Consider the following 19,041-nt stretch of genomic DNA (forward strand, 5'->3'; position numbering starts at 1 on the left):
GCATATTTGTGGTATGACAAGGTTAAAGTGCACAAACTGTTTAAAAACCACATTGTCAGGAGAGCAATTTTAATGGTCTGGACAAAATATAAAGACTTATTGGAGAGTAAGACTCCGAGGTGGCTCTCACCGGTGGAGGCCAAGGCACGTAAGAGACCTAATATGGAAGCCAATTGGCCTAAATATGAGGAAATTATTGAAAAGATTGGAGACAATTGGAGGTTGCAGAGCTTGGAAAAACTAAAAAACAAGGTGCGAGATTGGTTGCATTATGCACAAATTCAAGAGGTCTTTAAAGTAGACAAGAAGGTTGGATTCCAGGTGGAAAAATCGAAACTAGAGACAGAACTGTTAGAACCAAAAAGTAAACTACTTTCGAGAATGTATAACCTGCTGCTTAAATGGAATACTCAGGATGAGACAGTCAAATCCGCCATGATAAAGTGGGCGCAGGATTTGGGGCATAACATTATGTTTGAAGACTGGGAAAGGTTATGGAACACCGGAATGAAATTTACGGCATGTAGTGCCTTGAAGGAAAACATTATGAAAATGATATACCGGTGGTACATGACCCCAGTCAAGCTTGCTAAGATATATCACCTGTCTGATAATAAATGCTGGAAATGTAAAGAGGCGGAAGGGACATTCTTTCACCTCTGGTGGACCTGCCCGAAAGTGAAGGCCTTTTGGGAAATGATTCATAATGAACTAAAAAAGGTACTTAGATTTACCTTACCTAAGAAACCAGAGGCCTTCCTCCTGGGCATGGTGGACCAGAGAGTGCTTAAGAAGGACAGAACTTTTTTTATGTACGCTACTACAGCAGCAAGGATCCTGATTGCAAAACATTAGAAGACACAAGATTTACCCACACTGGAGGAATGGCACACGCAGTTGATGGACTACATAGAACTGGCCGAAATGACTGGCAGAATCCGAGACTTGGGAGAAGAAACAATCGAGGAGGACTGGAAAAAATTTAAAGACTATCTGGAAAAACATTATAAGTTGTATGAATGTTAAAAAACGCACCTTTTGGGAAATTCTAGCTTCAGTAATGTTAAATTAAAGAAATGGAAATTAAGGTACAAGAAGTCAGAGATAGAATAATGAAACAACTTTATTGTGTTAAAATGAAAACGTACACGATTTGGGTCATAATATATTTGAAATTGGGTAACATGATAAAATGGAAGATACAATAAGTATTGAAACAAGTTAACAAATTGCAGATGTTATGTATCACAGAGAATGCAGGGTTGGGAGGACGCGGGGAAGTCCAGTAGATTTGGAAAAAAGAATAAGAAAATTTGTAACTTTCTTTTTCTACTTTTATAATATGCTCTTTATTCTTTTTTCTGTATTTCATAAAACTAATAAAAAATATTATATAAAAAAAAAGAGCGGTAGACTCGTAATCTGGGGAACTGGGTTCGCGTCTCCGCTCCTCCACATGCAGCTGCTGGGTGACCTTGGGCCAGTCACACTTCTCTGAAGTCTCTCAGCCCCACTCACCTCACAGAGTGTTTGTTGTGGGGGAGGAAGGGAAAGGAGAATGTTAGCCGCTTTGAGACTCCTTAAAGGGAGTGAAAGGCGGGATATCAAATCCAAACTCCTCTTCTTCTTCTTCTTATGGAGTGAATGTGTGGTCGATCGCTGGCTCCCTTTCTGGCCCCGCCCCCTTGTCCAGACCTCCATTTTTGAATGTTCTGTAGACAGAGGCCATTTGTTTCCCCAGCGACATGTGACTGGCTGATTAGATTAGCTGTCTGGAAACTGTAGAAATGGCTCCCTTTCCTAAAGAAGCTGCAGAACTGTGAGTTGAACCCCATAAAAACAGGATTTTTTTCCCTTTGCAAAAGAAGCTGCACAACTTTGAGCTGATCCTCAAAAAACCAGGGCTTTCCCCCTTTCCTCCTCTAAAAACTGGGTGCGTCTTATGGAGCGAAAAATACGGTATATATCTTGAGGGTCTAACACTGTAAAAATGACTGACTGCTCCCATGGGCCAGATGTTCTACACCTCTGAGCTAGTTTCATGGTCTGAAGGACTCCCTGGCTCCCAGTGGTGATGACCCCAGGGCCCTGATGCAATTCCTCTCATCATCATCATCACCATCACCATCAGCGTCTTCTCCTCCCACTGTTAGAGGTACCTTCCTGAGATCTTACTCATGCCTGGCCAGCTCCCTAGGCATGGCGACGTTGTGAACCACGGCACAAGTCACAACCAATTCAGGCACCTCTTCAGGGGAGCGTGTCCATTGCGCATTTACTAGTGTGATACAGGCCTGGGAATCACATCTTCACCAGCCTCAGTGCCCTCCCATTCACCATTCTGGAAGCACGGGTGTGCCCTATGGTATGTTCCTTAGGACCAGGGACCTCTGTAGGGTACAGCAGTGCTGTGGGGTTTGGAGGACAGGACCTCCCCACAGGGTTGAGGTTCCACTGCTGCCATGTGTGTTCGTTTGTGATGATGGCAGGGTGTGTGGCATGCGTTTCTGTGATGATTGGCTGCATGTGTGGCGAGCTGCACGGCTGTGCATGATAGAAGCTGTGTCCGGATTGGCTGTAGGGCTATGGGCACCATGAGCACTGTCCCCTCCAGGTTGGCCCCAAGTGGGGATGCCGTAGAATTTCTGTGGGCTGATTCCCAGCGGCTAAAACAGCAAATCTATATAGTGGTACCTCGGGTTACAAACGCTTCAGGTTACAGATGCTTGAGGTTACAGACTCCCCTAACCCAGAAATAATACCTTGGGTTAAGAACTATTTTTTAGGATGAGAACAGAAATTGTGCGGTGGCGGTGCAGCAGCAGCAGCAGCAGCAGTGGGAGACCCAATTAGCTAAAGTGGTACCTCAGGTTAAAAACAGTTTCAGGTTAAGAATGGACCTCCAGAAGGAATTAAGTTCTTAACTCGAGAAGAAGAGTTTGGATTTGATATCCCGCTTTATCACTACCCGAAGGAGTCTCAAAGCGGCTAACATTCTCCTTTCCCTCTCTCCCCCACAACAAACACTCTGTGAGGTTAGTGAGGCTGAGATACTTCAGAGAAGTGTGACTAGAGGTACCACTGTAATATAAAAAGAATCTGAGTAAACCAGATCAACATTTTTATTAACCCAAAACTTCAGTGAAATTGTACATGGGGTTGGATATTATGAACAATTCCATGCTCGTGACTGCGTGGTAAGTACCTATAGTTCAGGCACAGAAGTTCATTTTGATGATATTATTATTATTATTATTATTATTATTATTATTATTATTATTATTATTATTATTATTATTATATTACAATTATTATACTCCACCCATCGGAGTGGGTTGCCCCAGCCACTCTGCGCAGCTTCCAGCTTATACAAAAACATAATAAACATGAAACATTAAAAACTTCCCTATACAGAATCTAGAATCATAGAATTTTAGAGTTGGAAGAAACCTCAAGTCCCAATCGCCTGCAATGCAGGAATCTAGAATTGCTTGGGTGACAAGCGCAAATCAACAGCAACAGTTCATATTTGAGCTGCCAAAGGAAATCCCTTGTTCAAACTGAAGGGTGGTATATAAATCTAATCAATCAATCAATCAAACAAACAAACAAACAGATATGCAAAAAGAGCCACAGCATAATTTTTCAAGTAGCTGAAGGAAAGCTTGCATCAGAACGCTGTTTGTATCCTTGCTTCCGTGCTTGGACATTCTGGGGTCCAGGTTCCTGTGAAGGGCCCCATGGCACTGAAAACAGAAGTAGCACAATTTTGGAATGATGTGCCTTTACATTTCATCCCATAAGCTAGCTGCCAGCTAACCATCAGCAAGAAATCCCCAGCGGTAATGCCACCCACCCTTGAAAGAACTCATTTTCAAGACTTTTTTTTTTAAAAAACGAGACTGGAATTACGTTCCCTCAGCTTTTGCCAGCAGCAAATCCATTCTGCGCAGCGACAGAAAGCCTCCGCCAAGGTGTCATAAATAAAACTCTATAGACTGCGTTTGAGACTCGACTACATGAAAGTGACAATTCCATTTGTCCTCAAGATTACACGCAGCCAAATGACTGTGGAGCTGATAAACCTTTTATTAATAGCAAGTATCTCTGCCTGCCGACACGCAAAAAATTTACAATGGGTCAGACATAATTACTGCTAATGCATTTCCCTGAGGGTATATCAAATGCTCACCTACGCCTGTTGCACATCTCATCACTTAGAAGGCCGTATTTTATCAAGACAGTCCACATTACAAGCTCTGTCTTACACCAAAGCATGTTATAAAACCATTTTAGTGGCTGTTCTTAAATGTCATTAAAAGTACCCTGGGGGGAGAAAGGTTGCCTGCTGGAACTTCTTTGGCACACGCCAAATGGGCAAACAAGACTGGGGATGCAAATAATAATAATAATAATAATAATAATAATAATAATAATAATAATTTATTATTTAGACCCCAACCATTTGGCTGGGTTTTCCCAGCCACTCTGGGCGGCTCCCAACAGAATATTAAAATACAATAATCTATTAAACATTAAAAGCTTCCCTAAACAGGACTTGTTATGTACTGATGTTCTCACCCTGGGCCAGCAGGGGGATACTGTAGATAGTTATGCAAATGAAGGATCGAAAGTGACGTTCAGTGATTGGATAGTTTGTATGCAAATGAAGGATCGAAAAGTGATGTTCAGTGATTGGATAGTTTGTATGCAAATGAAGGATCAAAAAGTGACGTTCTGTGATTGGATAGTTTTAGAAAGTTGCAACAGTTACAATTGTTCTGGAGCTCTATATAAGCAGGCTGACTGAGCTCCTCAGTTAGTTCTGTTCCAGCTTACAAATAAAGAGCTGCTTTGGAAGAATCGCTGTGTCATCTGATATGTTCGCCCACAACTTAACACTGGCGACGAGGATGGGATCGATGGACATCAGAGCACAGTCAGATGCGGCCATCCTCTGAACTGAGCTGAATCACCAAGCTGAATCACTGAGCGAAATCACTGGACAGAACCAATTCAGAGCTGGCTGTTCTGGCTAGAGCACTGTGTTCCATCCATCGCCCTTCTTGCCGGGATCGGAATAATGGCTTCACTTGTGCCTCTACCGCCGTTTGTGCCAGCCTCTGAATCATGGGACTCCTACCTCGCTCGGTTCGACTGCTACCTCCAAGCCAACGAGCTGACAGCAGTATCAAAGGAACGGAAGCGGGGCCTATTCCTCAGCCTCTGTGGGCCTGAGGTGTTTGAGACGGCCTGAGCATTGGTTGCGCCTGAAGCAGTCCAGGCAACACCATGGGACACGATTCAAGAGAAGCTCTGCAACCACTACGCACCAAAGCCGTCCAAGATTGCTGCCCGCCATGCGTTCTACCACCGGAACCAGGCAGAGGGGGAGTCAATCAACAACTACACCACTGCCCTCTGACAAGCTGCAATGCACTGCAAGTTCCGAGACTTAGACGATGCCCTGATGGATCAAATCGTCTGCAGGGTCCGGGACATCCATCTGCAACGGCGTATCCTCGCCAAGCCAGACCTCACACTGCAGAAAGCCATTGAGGAGGCTGTGGCCTCGGAAGCTGCTGAACGCTTCACCCAGGAGATCCGCAAGTCCAGCAGCCCGCGTCTTGCTAGGAAGCCAGTTCCAGTGCATCACGAAGAGGCCAGCAGTGATGAGGCATCCTCCAGTGAAGACGATGACGTGCACCAGACAAAGCGGGAGCACAGGAAGCTCCAACAGAAGTCCAAGGGCCAACCGGAATGTGCCTGCTGCGGAGGCAACCATTCCCGTGCCAAGTGTCGATTCAGAGACGCCATCTGTCGGACGTGTTCCAGAAGGGGCCACATCGCTAAGGTCTGCCGATCGGCTCCATCTGACACCCCCCCTTCACCGACTCGCAAGTCCAAGTCTTCACTCCAGTCTGCCAAGGAAAGTTGTTTCGCTCTCACCAACTGCCGCTGCCCGTCTGGAACCACGATTGGCCAAACCGACTCACCTACGCGACGCAAGCTAAACGTCACGGTGCTCATTGAAGGAGCTCCATGTGACATGGAGATTGACACCGGGTCTGCCCTGTCAATCGTGTCTTGGAGCACCATCAAAAGACTGGTACCCAGAGTGTCCAAAAGGCAACTCGACTCTCACCGCGTACACCTGAGAGACTACCAGGGAAACGACATTCCCATGGTAGGCGTTGGCCGGTTCCAGATTGCCTTCAAGGATTTTTTCGGGCCTGCTCCGACTGGTAGTGGTCGAAGGTCAGCAGCCAAGCCTCCTAGGGCTAGACTGGTTTGATGCCCTCGGCCTGGAAGTCACCAGCATCAACAGCATCTCTAACGCAGAGACGGAGGGTCTGGTCAAAGACTTTGCCGAGGTTTTTGACGACACTTTGGGGCAATATACAGGTACGCCCATCTCTTTTAGCCTTGATCCACAAGTCACCCCCAACAAGCTAAAGCCATGCCGGGTTCCCTTTGCTCTCAAGGCTAAGGTGGACGAACAACTGGACAAGCTGATCGCCCAAGGAGTTTTGGAGCCGGTTGACCACGCCAAGTGGGAAACCCCCATCGTCAAGAGCTGCTTTGGGAGAATCACTGTGTCATCTGATATGTTCGCCCACAACTTAACAGGGCTGCCTTCAGATGTCTTCTAAAAGTCTGGTAGTTGTTTTTCTCTTTGACAGCTGGTGGGAGGGCGTTCCACAGGGCGGGTGCCACTACTGAGAAGACTCTCTGCCTGGTTCCCTGTAACTTGGCTTCTCGCAGCGAGGGAACCGCCAGAAGGCCCTCGGCACTGGACCTCAGTGTCTGGGCAGAATCCTGTCTATAGTTAGAGATCTTTAGGAATCTTGCTACAAAGGAGGAAACACTAAGGTTGTGTGCACACTATAACCTTAAAAGATTGTTGCATGCCACCCTGAGAGAGCAGTGAGAGATTCCAGCGGTTCCAGGTATTTACCAAGGTTCATGTTTCCATTTGGAAATGAGGCACAGCAGAGATTCTGATTTTTTTTAAATGATATATGGTTTATTTACGCATATCTACAACCTGTATAAGGGTGGTGTTGTGGGTTAAACCACAGAGCCTAGGACTTGCTTATCAGAAGGTCAGCGGTTCGAATCCCCGCAACGGGGTGAGCTCCCGTTGCTCGGTCCCTGCTCCTGCCAACCTAGCAGTTCGAAAGCATGTCAAAGCGCAAGTAGATAAATAGGTACCACTCCGGCGGAAAGGTAAACGGCGTTTCCATGCGCTGCTCTGGTTCGCCAGAAGCGGCTTAGTCCTGCTGGCCACATGACCCGGAAGCTGTATGCCGGCTCCCTCGGCCAATAAAGTGAGATGAGCGCCGCAACCCCAGAGTTGGCCACGACTGGATCTAACGGTTAGGGGTCCCTTTTACCTTTACAGCCTGTATACAATGTTTTTAGCAGGCACTGAAAAGGGTACAGTGAAGGGGCCTTCCTGATATCAATAGGCAGGGCGTTCCAACGTATTGGTGCTGCCACATTAAAATGTCAAGTTATTACAAATATGGAACAGATATTACTCAGCACCTGTAAGAGTCCCAATTCCGCAGGCTGTCGAGAGGACATATGTATTTATTAAATTTGTATTCCTCCCTTCGTCCACAGATCTCAGGGCAGTCCACAGCATAAAAAGATAAACACACAAAATAAATGATAAAAAAGAACAAAACCAAAACACACCAATAACCCTACCCCCTCCCATAAACACTTTTAAAAGTATATAGCATGTTAGCTAGCCCAATGCCAATTTGAAGAGAAGCGTTTTTGCCTGGCGCCTAAAGGTGTATAATGAAGGCGCTGGATGAACCTCCCTGGGGAGAGCATTCCACAGACAGGGAGCCACTGCAGAGAAGGCCCCGTTCTCGTGTTGCCAGCCTCCGGACCTCTCGAGGAGGAGGCACATGAAGAAAGGCCTCAGATGATGATCTCAGGGTCCAGGGTAGGTTCATATGAAGAGAAGCAGCAAGGCAGTCTCATAGATGAAGTAGCAGTCACTCTATACAAACTATTTACTCCTGAGGAAAATAATTGATTTGCCTATTGCAGCTGGTTTTGGCTTTCCCCTGGTTAAAAATGAAACATTTGGTATCTGGGAAAAATAATAATCACCCATTAATCTTGGTTTTATATCCAGAGCCCTTTATTAGAGATACTTCAAAATCTGAGTTAGTGCTCTGAAGGCGAAAGTATGAACATTGTTTAATGAGGGGAAAGTAATTTTTAGTGGTGGAAGAGAAAGGCCTAGAGGCAAAGTGGGAAATTAGGGAGAAAATCAGCAAATACTATCCATACGGTGTTTTTTCTTTTTTTAGAGAGAGAGTTAATAAATATGGATCTACCTGGTAATTTTTGTATGTATCCAGGCAGCTGCATTTCAAATGTAATTAAAGTTAATGAGCAGTAGTTTTCCTGTAGAACCATGAAGCCATAATTGCTATAATTAGTTGTGAACGGGCAGGTGCATCGAATGGAGTCACACCAAGCCATCATCTGATAGGAATAATAATTAATTTCACAAATAAATCATGCCCTTTTAAAAATGTTAATAAAGTAATGAAGTAGAAAGCCTACGTATGTGCAAATAAAGAGTTATTAGCTTAGAAATCATCTAGGATCTGCTAAACAAGACAGATGGTTGGAACAGCCTCTTCAAATCCTGATGACTGAGCGATTCCTTTCTACTAAAAACTGAACTCCAAGTTTTGCGGGAAAAGGCTACACTAAAAGTATTATAACTGTGTTGGCGAACGTGGCTTTCAAAGCAGTGATAAATATAGCCAGTGAAGAAAAGCAGACCCCAATACATTCTTAATCCTTCTGTGAATTATTAGTGCAGCGCAAACAGGAATAAAGATGGGAGCAGGAAAGAAATCGTGTGTAACCAAAAGAGAAATATCCTGAAACATTGCCTGCAAAGTGACCTGATTGACCCAAAGAATTAAGAAACTAAGGCAACCATAAAATGATGATTTATTACAGAAGAATGCCTTAAGCATCACGCAGATGGCTATTTTAGAGCCTATGTCCCTCCTTTTCCGGAGCCCCTCCAAGTGTGCCTATTTTCCAGGGCCAGTTCCAGATTTACCGAAGCCATTCCAGATTCTGATTTGACCCCAGAATGTCCCGTTCTCCCTAGAGCATCCGTATTTTCACTGGAGAAATGTTGAAAGGTATGGAATAGGATGTCCCCATTTTCATGGGGGAAATGTTGGAGGGCGTGTAAGTCAGATGATGAATTCTGTAGATGGAACCACCAAGCACCAGCATGTTCAGTGGAACCCTAAAGCTGGCAGAAACACAAAGAAACCTTTTCTAAAGACAGTCCCATGGACTGCAAGAAGATCAAACCACTCCATTCTGAAGGAAATCAGCTCTGAGTGCTCACTGGAAGGACAGATCCTGAAGCTGAGGCTCCAATACTTTGGCCACCTCATGAGAAGAGAAGACTCCCTGGAAAAGACCCTGATGTTGGGAAAGATGGAGGGCACAAGGAGAAGGGGACGACAGAGGACGAGATGGTTGGACAGTGTTCTCGAAGCTGCAAACATGAGTTTGACCAAACTGCAGGAGGCAGTGGAAGACAGGAGTGCCTGGCGTGCTCTGGTCCGTGGGGTCATGAAGAGTCGGACATGACTAAACGACTAAACAACAACAAAAGACACAGCCTCCCACTGCAACACAGACTGAGCATTCTCACTAGCCATGGTATGCTGGAAGAGAAAAATGGACAGTTCAGCGGGTGGGAGAGTGGAATGCTGTGCTTGAGCATCTCCCAGCTTATAAAATCTAGCAGGAAAGCATGACTAGACAGTAGGAACCTTGAGCAGAAGCCCTTCTGCTTAGAAGGCAAGGGTACGCTGCAACATTTTGTTGCGTGTCCCAACCTGTTAGAAATGGAGGATGCGCCACAGTTCAAATGCATCCAACAAATTAAAAGATCTTTATTTGGATGGTCAGCAGCTGCTAAGCAGTTCTAAAATAAATGCGAAGCTAGCTGATGCCAGAAGTTAAATGGAAACGCCCTGCTTTGCCAAGCAAGCCAATTCTTTTCTGGCCAAATCTAATAAGCGCAGCCTGTGATAGGAATAGTTCTCATTTATATGTGGCTTAATTTTGAGTCTCCTTTATTCAGATTTGTTACACCTTGTCAGACTCTGACCTTGAGCCTCATGGGCAGAGATGGGGGTAGAAATTCAATTCAGTTCACATTTAAAGGAGACCTTGCCTAAATCACACTTTCCAAAGGAATATGCAAACCAAAACATGCGCCACATTCAACATTCATACATTCATACTTCTCTGAATTTTGCAATGTGCTTTCCCCAAGTAATGTATACAAAAATGCATTTAGTAGTAGGGAAAAGTGTGTATCAAAAGGCATGTGCTGGAGAAAATGGCATACGAAAAACACATTACCGTGGTACCTCAGGTTAAGTACTTAATTCGTTCCGGAGGTCCGTACTTAACCTGAAACTGTTCTTAACCTGAAGCACCACTTTAGCTAATGGGGCCTCCCGCTGCCGCCGCGCTGCTGCTATGAGATTTCTGTTCTCATCCTGCAGCAAAGTTCTTAACCCGAGGTAATATTTCTGGGTTAGCGGAGTCTGTAACCTGAAGCGTCTGTAACCTGAAGCGTCTGTAACCTGAGGTACCACTGTACGTTAAGGAAAAGTGTTTCACAAAAATACATCCAGCAAGTAAAAGTGCATTCAAGAATGCATATCTTATGAGAAAGTTGATTAAAATGCTGATAGGTTTTCATGAGAACTCAATTATCCCCTCCCCCAACTGAAAAAAACAACAGCCCACTGATGTGGAAATGTGGAGGACTGAATTTAAGATTATAAAAACGAGAAACTGAAATGGACAGGTTCACACATCCCTGCTGAGGAGACAGAGCATGGCAGCTAAGATTGGCACTGGTAGCTTTGTTCAAGTAATCTGAAACTTTAAAGGCATTCCCATGTAGTTGCTTTGAACTACAATTCCCATCCGCCTCAGCTGGCATGGCCGTGCTGGGGCTGATGGGAGTTGTAGTCCAAAACATCTGGAGGGCAAACAGGTTGAAGAAGCCTGTCTTAGGGCATATTCTAACCAAGAATGTGACATTTGGAAAGGTGAAGGAACCCCAGAGGTGCCCTCAGAGGGCAGTTGCTCAGTGGGCCCTAACATTTTAATAAAGAAATTTGAGCAGGCGGTGGTGGAATCTCAGAATAGTAGATGTGCTTTAGGCAGCCCCGTCGGTGATATTTTAAATATGGGTACCTGAATTGGTCATATAAATTCTTAGAGACCTAGTTTACACAGTTTAAGTTGGGAGGGACCAATCCTAGCTGTTGCTAGGCACCTTGTGCTTCTCAACTACTCAGTTATCAAAGCATTTTAGCAAGGCTCACTGAGGTAAAGCAATTACTAATTTAGCCCTATATTGTCTTAATTTTGTTGCACTGATGCAAACAGGAGTACTAATGCACACCTCCCAACATTTCTCCAATGAAAACAGGGACATCCTATTGCATGATAATAATAATAATAATAATAATAATAATAATAATAATAATAATAATTGTATCCTACACACCTGACTGGGTTGCCCCAGCCACTCTGGGCGACTTCCAACATATATTAAAACATAATAAACCATTAAACATTAAAAAACTTCCCTATATAGGGCTGCCTTCAGATGTCTTCTAAAGGTTGTATACTTGCTTATCTCCTTGGCTCAGGGGTCTCATAACTCCATACCCTCCGACATTTCTACAATGCAAACAGGGATGTGCTAAGGAAAAGCAGGACATTCTGGGTTCAAATCAGAAACTGGGATGGCTTCTGTAAGGATCTGCTAATGGTAAGTTTTCCTGCCTGGGTATTGATAACAATAGTGGGGTGCCTCATGGGTAAAGGTAAAGGGACCCCTGACCATTAGGTCCAGTCGTGACCGACTCTGGGGTTGCGGTGCTCATCTCGCTTTACTGGTCGAGGGAGCCGGCGTTTGTCCACAGACAGTTTTTCTGGATCATGTGGCCAGCATGACTAAGCCACTTCTGGAGAACCAGAACAGCGCACAGAAACGCTGTTTACCTTCCCGCCAGAGCGGTACCTATTTATCTACTTGCACTTTGATGTGCTTTTGAACTGCTAAGTTGGCAGGAGCAACGGGAGCTCACCCTGTCATGGGGATTCGAACCGCCGACCTTCCGATCGGCAAGTTCTAGGCTCTGTGGTTTAACCCACAGCGCCACCCACGTCCCACGGGGTGCCTCATATTTTCACTCAAATGACATCTCTGGTTATCCTCTTTATGCTTTTATTTGGGGAAATCTTTGTAGCACTTTGGCATAGTGTGTTTTGCTCATATATCTGGTAGTTCATTGCCCCTTGACAGCAAAAGCAACAAACAACCTCCCACCAGCCATCTTTTTCACTAGAATTCAGAATGACCGGTCTGTAGGCAAACCACCACACGGTGGCATTGTGGAACTTTTTGTTCGTCTGCTGGGAAAGGACCTTTCTGAGCTTGCCCCCCTCCTGCTTTTCTGGTTGATGCCTGAGCTGACGGATGACCTCTTTATATCTTTTAAAATTAATCCGCTTGTGCATTTGTAATATTGCAACTTTTCGAGGTGGCCAGCAGCAGATAAAGGTGAGAGCTGTGAGCCAGGAAAAAGGCCTGTGTTCAACTGTGGCCTCAAGCCATGACCTCAGTTGGTAGCTTTAAAGAAACCATTGCCCCTTCAATGCCAACCATCCATCTTTAAAAAATAACAAGCAACACGTTGGCTAATAATATACTGATAATATTTTTATAACACTATATTGTTTCAAAATTCATAAACAGAAGACAAATACAGTGGTACCTCGGGTTAAGAACTTAGGTAATTCGTTCCGGAAGTCCGTTCTTAACCTGAAACTGTTCTTAACCTGAGGTACCACTTTAGCTAATGGGGCCTCCCGCTGCTGCCAGTGTGCGATTTCCTTTCTCATCCTGAAGCAAAGTTCTTAACCTGAGGTACTTTTTCTGGGTTAGCAGAGTCTGTAATCTGTAACCCGAGGTACCACTGTAATATGTTCATGGGGTCACAAACTAATAAGAATCAAATAAATGTTCCATGAACAGGAATGGTAGGAGTGTCAAAGATCACTGAAATGGAGGCAGAATGCCTTTCCACAGTCAATATCCTACAAACGTGAGATGATGGGCGCTCCAAACATCGCAATAGGGTGCTCCAAGCACAGCAGCAGACAGTACAGTTCTTCCAGGATAATGAACTGTTTCAATGATAAATCTTCATCACCAAATTAATAGTCCCCAAAGGTACATAAATGGCCATGGATCAGCTATCACTAAAAAGTGTAGTAAGCAAGGGATGGCAATACTGGCCTACCTAATAGGGCTGTTGTAAATATTATCAAGATGATGTATGTGAATGGACTTCCTCGGGAGGTGGCGGACTTTCCTTCATTGGTGGTTTTAAAGCAGAGGTTGGATGGTCATCTGTCATGGATGCTTTAGTTGAGACTCCTGTGTGTTGCAGGACCACTTATAAACGCCTTCTCCAGCTCCTCAAAAGATTCCATCAACGGTGTCTCCGAAAATTTTTACACATCACTTGGGAAGTCAGGAGAACTAATATCAGTGTACTGGAAGAAGCAAAGATCACCAGTGTTGAAGCAATGATTCTTCAACATCAACTTTGTTGGACTGGTCATGTTGTGCGGATGCCTGATGATCATCTTCCAAAGCAACTACTCTTTTCTGAACTTAAAAATGGAAAGCGTAATGCTGGTGGTCAACAAAAGCGGTTTAAAGACTGTCTCAAGGCAAATCTAAAAAAATGTAGTATAAACACTGACAACTGGGAAACACTGGCCTGCGAGCGCTCCAGTTGGAGAACAGCCTTTACCAAAGGTGTCATGGGCTTTGAAGACACTTGAATTCAGGACGCAAGGGAGAAACGTGCTAAGGGGAAGGCACGCTTAGCAAATCCACACCGTGATCCAACTCCTACCCGGAAACCAATGTGGAAGGACGTGTGGATCCAGAACTGGCCTCCACAGTCACTTACAGACTCATTGTTAAAACCGTGTTTATGGAAGAATATCTTACTGGCTACGAATGATCACCAAAGAAGCAGCAGCAGGGATTTGGACTAGATTATCCTCTGGATCCCTTCCAACTCTATGTTTCTATGATTCTAAAGTCAATGCTCTAAATTGCTATATAAATACCTGAAAGAGGGGAAATAATCCAGCCCCCTTGCATCCTTCCCTCCTCCTCTCTTGATCCACGTGATGGAGCTGAGGGAGGACCCTGAGGGAGTTTTGTCTTGCAGCAAAGCAGACGCGTTTTAGGTTGCTTTCACCGACCTTACAAGCCAGGAGGAGAACTCCCTCCCCAAACACTAACTGAGAATGACAATGCTGATTTCTAATCAAGTCAAGGGGCAGCTTTAGAGAGCTAAAACAGCATCAGACCACTGGTGCATAGTGGACTCAGGGAAATGCCAATCTTTAGGGGAAATCCTGGGAGAGAAGCCCCTCAAAACAGCTCAATAAAGACTAAATGCTGTCAGAGACTGTTCTGAGGAGAGCTACACTGAGGAAGAATGGTGAGAGCCACCCCTTCTCCCTGATCCTGATCCTGAATCTTCCCAGGAGCAGGAAGACAGTATAGATTTAGAACAGTGGTTTGCAGAGGGACATAGTTCAGAAGGCAGAAGCTGAGAAATACTGAATGGGGAACAACTAGCAGAAGAAACACTAAGAGAGAAAGAGCTAACAGATCCACAGTCTCTGGACAGCATTCACCCCCCTTCCCCAAAGACACAGAGGGCTCAGAAAGTGTTAGTGCAGAGGGTAAAAAGGTAAAGGGACCCCTGACTGTTAAGTCCAGTCGCGAATGACTCTGAGGTTGCGGAACTCATATTGCTTTACTGGCTGAGGGAGCTGGTGTTTGTCCGCAGACAGCTTCCAGGTCATGTGGGCAGCATGACTAAGCCACTTCTGGTGAAGCAGAGCAGTATATGGAAACACTGTTTACCTTCCCGCCGGAGTGGTACCTATTTATCTACTTGCACTTTGACGTGCTTTTGAACTGCTAGGTTGGCAGGAGCAGGGACCGAACAATGGGAGCTCACCCCGCTGCGGGGATTCGAACCGCCAACCTTCTGATCGGCAAGCCCTAGGCTCAGTGGTTTAGACCACAGCTCCATCCGCGTCCCTATAGTGCAGAGGGTACAAGCTCAGATTACAAGATGTAGGAGTGATGTAGTTTGATAGGGACGGAGGGGGTGTAAACCTCAATTGGGAGCACCGCCATATCTAGGGAGATCTCACAGTGCTTATTAGAGCATCTAACTGGTAAGACGTTCCTTTTGTTTGATCTTATTATTTACTGCTACGGGGGAGGAAGCTGATTCCCCGAAGCCTGAAAAATGCTGATTGACTGCTGTGGGGGATGAGAATGGAATGGGGTGACTGGGTTGACTGGAATCCTGAACAGCAGTGCCTCAACATTTTCCTGAGCAGCAGCACCTCAGCAGCTACAACATTTTCTTGCTGGTCCCCCTTTTCATTACTGTGAGTTCTTACTCTCCCCCTATATTCCTTGTCTTTAGGCTTCCCTGGCACGATGTATTCCCAAGCTTATTCCTTGACACTCCTTGAGTCTGTCCTATTATCTGCATAAATGGGAAAATAAATTTAGGAGTATTAGGTAAAAAATAATAATCAGGAGTCTTTGCTAAAAAACCCCACCAGTGAGCGACAGGAAAGAATTATTGGGATGTTAAGGCCATAAAGTATAAAAGTATAAGTATAAAAGCTGACAAGGTAAATGTTTATCAAGAAGCAGTTCTTTTCAAAATGTAAAATTTTGTCGTTTTTTAGTTAATACATGGCATAATGCATAAGGCAGACAAGGAGAGATTTCCCCCTTTGACAAAGAATGCTCCTGAATAGCTATTTTCTGTATAAATTAACCAACGGCTGAAAAGAAGAGTTCCTGATGGAAACACTGCCAGGACTAATTGTGGAAGCAATTCTACAGTCTAAAAGAGGCACATTTTCTTTTGGAGAATTAGAATTGGGGTTAAAACACCAACTATTAGTCAGCTGGAGGTGGCAGCTGGCCTAGAGTGTATTAAGGAAGGGGAGAGTTGGGGGGGGAAGGGGCATTACAATGGTGTTTGGATTAAGTCACTTCCAGACATGTTATTCAGTGCCATTTCCTTGTGTTTTGCTTCGCCCTTGGCTGTGGATCCAACCTTTCAAATGCAATAACTTGCATGGCAAAGACTCTTGGAGCATTCTGTCCCAAATTTGGGGGGTTAGGAACACAGTACAAATGCCTAAGTACAGTATCTGAAATTGACAACCATCGTTGCAGTCCTTAGATTCAAATCTGGATTAAAGTTCAGCACCTTTGTTGCATTTGAGAACAAAGTTCCTGTTAGAATTCTAAATCGGGGCGGGGTGGGGAACCTCCGGTCTTCAGGACAGATTTGGCCCATCAGGCCTTCCTATTTGGTCCATGAGGTCATTTCCCTGCAAACCCTGTCCACTTCTTCAACACCATGGGGCAGGTAGAGGCATGGCTGCTTCTCCTGCTGTTATGTACTAAGCTTGGATCCTAGAACAATAGGCAAGTAGGATCCTAGAATGCAACAACTGATTGGTGTTAAGTTGTGGGTGAACATATCAGACAACACAGAGATTCTTCAAACAGCTCTTGTTTATTCACAGGCCAGAACATAACTGAACTGAAGGGTTCAGCCAGCCCGCTTATATAGTGCTCCACTACAACACAACAGTAACCACTTTCTGTAACTATCCAATCACTGAATGTCACTTTCAATCCCTTATTTGCATATGTGGACCTGAGTGAAAACTATCTACAGTATCCCCCTGCTGGCCCAGGGTGAGAACTTCAGTATATAACAATTGGCTTGCAGGAAAAGACCAATCAGGCTCCAGGAGAAAATTAATCAGCCTATTAGGCTGGTAGGTTCATAGAATGCAACAACTGATTGGCCTGCAGGAAAAGACCAGTCAGGCTCCAGGAGGGAAGCAGAACCAGCCAATAAGGCGGGACTCATTGTGTAAATAATGTTCAGTGGTACCTCTGGTTGCAAACGGGATCCATTCCGGAGGCCCGTTCACAACCTGAAAGGAACGCAACCCGCATCTGAGCATGCGCGGGACGCGATTTGCTGCTTCTGCGCATGTGCGTGATGTCATTTTGTGCATCTGCGCATGTGCAAGCGGTGAAACCCAGAAGTAACCCTTTCCGGTACTTCCAGGTCACCGCAGGACGCAACCAGAAAAAACGTATCATGAAGCAAATGCAACACAAGGTATGACTGTAAATAAAAGCCCGAGGTTTGGGGGGCAATTCAATCACTGTTTTACAAGCTGCAATAAAGAGCATGAAATCACTACAGGACTCCGAGTATATTTCACCTGCAGAAAGCAAAATGGAAGGGTTTGTGTATGCAATCCTGATTGGTTTGGGTGCAGAAGAAGTTGTCCACAGCAAAGTCCCCCAAAGTACTGAAACCCTGCAGAAGGCCCACTTAGAATCTAAATGCCGTTGTTTGCTCCAACTAAAATTTCCGCACAAAACATACTACACGAATGTGATCTCTGTATCAGGGCAACATGGACAACTGTGACGCTCTGTCCAAGAGGGGCTTCAGTTGGTACATTTAAAGCCCAGGATCCTAATATCTTCTGGGACGCCTCTCCCCAGGTTAACCTTCCCAGACCCTTAAGCAGAGCCGTAGCTATGGGGTGAGGGGTGGGCTGGCTAGCCAGGTTTTTTGCCCTGGGTGAAGCCTCCAGAGGGGCACCACTGAGGTTCCTCCCTGTGTATGTGTGTACACAAATGTGCACGGGGTATGTGTATATGCCTAACTGGGTCTTTGACCCAGGTGAAATAAAGCCTAGCTTCACTCCTGCCTTAGGACTTCACCTGAAGTTCTTCTCTGGGTCCCTCCTTCAACTGTCCATCTCACATCTTTCCTGCAAAAGGCACTGGTGTAACTGCTTCAAAGATCATACAGTAGAGCGATCTGTCAAGTCATTTAGTGAATCTATGTATAATCCTCAATTTGAGCTTTCCTTTGAGAGTCAAACTGATCTCTCTCTCTCTCTCTCTCTCTCTCTCTCTCACACACACACACACACAGAGAGAGAGAGAGAGAGGGAGAGAGAAATGACAATCCTAGGCTATTTGTTGTTGTTATTAATTTATTACATTTATTATTAATTTGCATGGATGCCATGTAAAATAATGCTGAAGAAAAAGCTCGCTCCAGCTTCACTACTTCACCGGGAAATGGCTGTAGGTCAGTGGAAGAATAGTTGTTTGCATGCAGAAGGTCTCCAATACAGTGGTACCTCAGGTTACAAACGTTTCAGGTTACAGATGCTTCAGGTTACAGACTCCGCTAACCCAGAAATAGTACCTCGGGTTAAGAACTTTGCTTCAGGATGAGAACAGAAATCGTGCTCCGCTGGCGTGGCGGCAGCAGGAGGCCCCATTAGCTAAAGTGGTGCTTCAGGTTAAGAACAGTTTCATGTTAAGAACAGACCTCCGGAACAAATTAAGTTCTTAACCAGAGGTACCACTGTATTTAGTTTCTCTCTACTGCATTGAATAATTTTAATCTGCACTTCCACAGAAGAATATCAAGGTAGTCTTATACAAGACATAAAACTGAAATGAAAACCAGTAAATTACAAAATTGTAATGGAACCAGTAAAAGTATCCATGAAAGTGTTATTAGAAACTTCGATAACACTGGTTAAAAAGAAAAATCGCCAGGCACGGCTGGGAGAGAAGCCCTAAAACCCTGGTGTTAGAAACTTCAGAATCTAGACCAGAATGGAAAAATCCAGGCAGCAATATTTTTTAAAACACAAGTTTTATTGACTTTGGTTTAATTTGTCAGACAAATAAAGCAAAGGGGTGCATTCAGGAAAAATGAGAGAATGCCCCCGAACACCAGGGGCAGA

The 19,041-nt window shown here is 44.8% G+C and overlaps 1 long non-coding RNA gene across 1 annotated transcript; it reads left to right on the forward strand.

Annotated features, from left to right (window-relative positions):
• The first annotated feature begins 4,559 nt into the window (after positions 1-4,559).
• On the forward strand, positions 4,560-4,863 carry LOC310839874. Its single transcript, XR_014561693.1, has 2 exons — positions 4,560-4,681; positions 4,731-4,863. It is a non-coding gene; the product is annotated as an uncharacterized lncRNA (long non-coding RNA).
• Positions 4,864-19,041: the final 14,178 nt, after the last annotated feature.

Source organism: Podarcis gaigeae, assembly GCF_964106915.1.
Source record: "Podarcis gaigeae genome assembly, chromosome: 1".
In the NCBI taxonomy this organism is placed as follows: domain Eukaryota; kingdom Metazoa; phylum Chordata; class Lepidosauria; order Squamata; family Lacertidae; genus Podarcis; species Podarcis gaigeae.